The 4,898-nt window shown below is 37.4% G+C and overlaps 2 long non-coding RNA genes across 3 annotated transcripts; one reads left to right on the top strand and one right to left on the bottom strand.

Moving 5' to 3' along the window:
* The first annotated feature begins 264 nt into the window (after nucleotides 1–264).
* On the top strand, nucleotides 265–2,178 carry LOC138956295 (uncharacterized). The gene is made up of 2 exons (XR_011452590.1): nucleotides 265–992; nucleotides 1,405–2,178. It is a non-coding gene; the product is annotated as an uncharacterized lncRNA (long non-coding RNA).
* Nucleotides 2,165–4,274, bottom strand: LOC138956294 (uncharacterized). 2 transcript variants are annotated; one of them, XR_011452588.1, is made up of 3 exons: nucleotides 4,149–4,274; nucleotides 2,870–3,006; nucleotides 2,165–2,487 (listed from the first exon to the last, which is right to left on the bottom strand). It is a non-coding gene; the product is annotated as an uncharacterized lncRNA (long non-coding RNA). The 2 variants fall into 2 exon arrangements; XR_011452589.1 differs by lacking the exon at nucleotides 4,149–4,274 and adding an exon at nucleotides 3,916–3,940.
* Between the last annotated feature and the right edge of the window lie 624 nt (nucleotides 4,275–4,898).

Genomic DNA, 4,898 nt, shown 5'->3' with positions numbered 1-4,898 from the left:
AGCGTGGTGGATTAAAAATTAATTAATGACTTTGGTCATTGAAAATCTGAAAATTGTAAAAAAAATATGTTTTTAATAAAACGATCAAAATTTACGTTCATCTTATTCTCCATCATTTTCTGATTCAAAAAACATATATATATATGTTATATTTGGATTAAAAACAAGCTCTGAAATTTAAAAATATAAAAATTGTTATTAAAATTAAATTGTCGAAATCAATTTAAAAACAGTTTCATCTTATTTCTTGTCGGTTCCTGATTCCAAAAACATATAGATATGATATGTTTGGATTAAAATTACGCTCAGAAAGTTAAAACGAAGAGAGGTACAGAAAAGCGTGCTATCCTTCTCAGCGCAACTACTACCCCGCTCTTCTTGTCAATTTCACTGCCTTTGCCATGAGCGGTGGACTGACGATGCTACGAGTATACGGTCTTGCTGAAAAATGGCATTGCGTTCAGTTTCATTCTGTGAGTTCGACAGCTACTTGACTAAATCATAGACCTATATTAGATAGATAGGAAACTCCTTCACTGCGCCTGCGAGGATGGTCGCCTACCGCAGGAAAAGGTAACTGCGTATGCCACGAACTGTCCGCGGCGGTCCGCGGTAGTGTAATACCGTCCCTTGCAGAGCTCTTCTCTGCCGGAGATACAACTTAACCGATTCTGTTCGGCTTCCTGTTTACATTTTAGCGTTTGTTGTGGGATAAAGGATGTCGACAAAAGAGGATTTTCTGAAGTGGGACGACTTGCCACTGGAGTACATTTTTGGAGAATTTACGGAGGATGATGTGAAAGCGGTTCCGAACCTGAAAGTGACGAAATCGCAAGCGAAACGGTTCTTCCGTCTCCTGCAAGTGCAAAGCGTCAACGTTCGTCTGCTAAGAATTTCAAGTGTCCCGATTGCAACAACAGTTAATAGTTATGCCTCTATCAGCGGTTTCAGAAGACATGTCACCAAGAAGCACAACAAGCCACATTTGAAAGGTAAGAATCCATATATATATATATATATCTGCGCGTGTGCGTGTGTGTTTCATAATTATTATCATAATAATATATATCTAGTCTAACTGAAACACCTACCCTAATAAAATAAAAATGTAAGTTATTATAGTATTACATGGAATACCAACATACCAATCACAGTAAAACCGTGTTATCAGTGGACCTTGAAGCCCAACAGATTAATGCATCTCCTGAAAGCAGTGAAGTAGGAATTTGTGAATGGGGATTTCTGTTATAGTAGACATCTGTTTGGGAACCTGCATACTTACAAAACATGTTCATTTTAGTTTTTACATGATAAGCAGTAAACATGAATTGTGCTGTGTATTCTGATGTTGAAATTTACCTGACTTCATTCATTAAAGTTGTGCGTTATCATTCTCTGTTTCAGCCAGTGAGCATTGAATTGACAACGGTGACGCCCAGTCTGATGCAGTTGCAGTTTTAGACGGACTGGTTGAGGGAGACTGCTGTGACGCTGAGAGGAACACCCGCCTAAGCAATGCAACCTTCAGAGACCTGCTCATCAATGCTATTAAAAGGATTGAAGAGGATGCCTATATTAATATCTTCAGAGAAATCATCTCTTACTGCCATAGCGGCAAGTATCGTCTCAAGAGATGGCAATGTGGATGAGATGATGAAACATTTAAGACTTTATAAGCTTCACTCATGCGTCAATAATAAAGATGCAGGGTGCACAGATGTAAACAAGCTACCATGAACTCATGAATATTCCTTAGGTTCAGGACTGAAGGTATTCATGTTCAGTCACTTTATGCAGCATGTGCACCTGGTAGACATAGCTTGAATCGGTATTCAGATGGCTAGCATGTTTTGTACATATTTGGCAGTCCATACTGATCTCTTTCCTCAGTACTTTCAGTGTATGGGTACAGGTGAACTGATGTGTGGAGTGCAAGCATTTATATTTGGGAACTGAACTGGTTATGTTGTCCTGTCAAACTCTGTGAAAAGTCCAGAAGCAGAATAATGGTTTTCTTTTCCATTGTCATGTGCATTTTTTGGTACTGCAAATATTCTGATGCTTGTGTGAATTTTAAACTGTGCTCATATGCATAGTGACGTATACTTCATTCATTGTGACTGCATTCATCTGCCTGCTCTTTGATTTTTTGTGTGTGAATAAATTAGTTTCCTGTCATACAGTGTTATCAAGTTTTGGTATGAAGGTGATGATGCGTGCTTTCTTTTCTATCACCTCTCCCTATTTTAGTGTTTTTTTGTTTTGTTGCATACACAATAAATAAGAACAAAGCAAAGAATCAAAAATTTTCTGAGTAATTTTTATTAAACACAACACCTGTCATCAGTTAAACTAAGTTAATCTTTAAAATCTTCGGTTCCTGATGAATCAGGATCAACAGTTAGCTCCGCATACATCGGCCCAGGGCAGTCCTCAATCAGAAAATCACCCCACTCCCAAGGTTCTGCTGGAGCACCCTCGTCAAGCCTGACAAATAAAAAGAAAATATAGTCATTTAATCTAACTTGATATTTCCAACAACAAGTACATAAGTAGCCTTGGAAATGTGTTTATAGAAAGACTAGAGGTCCTTTCAAGGCAAAAACTGAAAAAGGCTCTGCCTTGTGAACATTTCTTTGGCCCTGTTGTCATTGTGTTATGTTTTTATGTATGGCTTTGCTTTTAACTCTGTCTCACAGTTGGGAACAGGAGAAATATGTAGTTAGTCCCTCCTTTTTGCATTTCCCTTCACAAATTATAAATCCAGGCTAGAGTACTTGACATACCTAAATTCGGTCATCCCTTCTACATTCAAAACTGCTGACAATATAGTGTATTATTTTAAATTAAAATTATGAAAAATACTTACTGGATCTGAGTACAAAACTGCAACAACTTGTCTTCCTCAGTCTTCATATTCCTTTCTTCAGCATTCTTTCTGCATGCTGCACCCTGTTTGGATCTCGATCCTTTCCGAGGCATTCCAACACGTTTCCACCGCCCCATCTGGAAGATCATTAAAATAATGACAACATAAACATATTACAAATGCCCCTGCATAAATAACCAATTAAATGTGTTTCTGATTCCTTGTTGCAACACTCTTTGCAAACAATAATTATTATTATAAGTATAATTAACAGCTCACCACTAACAAAATTTAAAAAAAATGTATACGCTTTGACTTTAAGGTAACTGTAAATCTGTTAAATTATCATTATTATATGAAATTAAAGTCAGATAAGCAGCAGTACAGATATGACACATGTACAGATGAATTGTACAGGAAAAACCCTTTCTTTTCATATATGACATGACATATTTTATGATAAAATTGACTCTTTGATTGTCGGTAGAGTCATGCAGCAATAGCTCTTAGACTAGGACTGAAATTCTGTTATCTGCAAATATGTCCAAATATCCCAACTTTAATGCAATGATTTAATTAAAGTAAGAAAAAAAAAGGAAAAATGGATGCACCATGCTTTCAAAAACATAATCATTAACACCATTACATTTTTTCTGAAATTTTCTGAATTTTTCTGTTGAAGATATTGATTGCAAAACTTTTGGAAATTAGCAAAAAAAGACGCATTTTCGAGGCTTCCCTGCTGAAAACATTTTAATTCTGAGACTTGAGCAGACTTTTTAGTATAAATCGTGGACTTCATGTTTACAAAGTTCGCCGCCATGCATTACTATCATAAACAAATTACAACACACACAGGGCAGCTTTAAAATCAAATGCTTCTTTTTATGTATTTTTCTTGACACAAAATGCAACTTTTGCACATCGGACTTTGAAACTTTTCGGCCCTGTTGAATAATTTCACGGGACACCGTTTTCAGTTTTACTTTCAACAATAACAACTAGCGTAAATCAGTTAAAATTTCAAAATTAGTTTTATTACTTACAAAGTTAGTGAATGCTTGCCCCTCTGCCGATTTTTAAAAAATCCACAATGAATGATTTCATCATGAAAATGGAACCCATCGCGTGTTGGTGCATGAAAACGCCATTTTTTCTCAAAGCCGTGATAGGCGGAGTAACCGACTGCCAACTTCGATGCTAACTTACGTCGGTTTTCATGAGTTGAATGACAAAAAGAAAACAAAAACTTGGACTCATGATAAATATAAACACTCACCTTGAACAAGAGATGTCGAATTCCAAGTGAAAGCGCAGTAAACAGAAATAAACTGGACGGTACATTCCCATGCGCAAAGTCTGTGACCTCTGGCATCAGTCAGCTGACGCGTCTCGCGCATCGCGGTAGGCACGCATTTCGCGTGAGGCGGGGGAGTTTCCTATCCCTCTAATATAGGTCCCTGACTAAATGTTGTATTTTCGCCTTACGCGATTTGTTGTATTTATAATTCCTCTGGAAAGAAATGTAAACAGTTGCGTAAGGCGAAAGTACTACATTTAGTCAAGCTGTCGAACTCACGGAATGAACCTGAACGCATTGTATTTTTTTTTCACCAAGACAGTACAGCTTCGTCAATCCCCGCAAGAAGAAAATCGCTTACCCCCCACGTGCAAAACGTAGTTATATTGACACGCCAGAATAGCGCGGTAGCGTATTGTGCTGAGCAGGAAAGCGCGCTTTTCTGTATGCTTGTTAACTTTCGGAGCTTGTTTTGAATACAGCCTATCATATCTATATGTTTTTGGATTCAGAAAATGATAAGTGTACACTATATTGGGGTCTTTCCTGGCAAAATTGTATAGGCATAGATAAAAATGTCCATCAAATACCCGTGTGACTTGGAATAAAGGCCGCGAAAGGTGAATGCTCGCCTAACAGGCTTGAGGTTTGCTGGTCGATGTGAATGCGTTATATATTGTGTGTAAAAAATGTTTGTTTGTCTGTCTGTCTGTAAAAAAATTCCATTTC

The sequence above is a fragment of the Littorina saxatilis genome, unplaced genomic scaffold, assembly GCF_037325665.1.
Source record: "Littorina saxatilis isolate snail1 unplaced genomic scaffold, US_GU_Lsax_2.0 scaffold_985, whole genome shotgun sequence".
In the NCBI taxonomy this organism is placed as follows: domain Eukaryota; kingdom Metazoa; phylum Mollusca; class Gastropoda; order Littorinimorpha; family Littorinidae; genus Littorina; species Littorina saxatilis.
The sequence above is the reverse complement of the archived record's forward strand: the minus strand, read 5'-3'. Positions and strand labels throughout refer to the sequence as shown.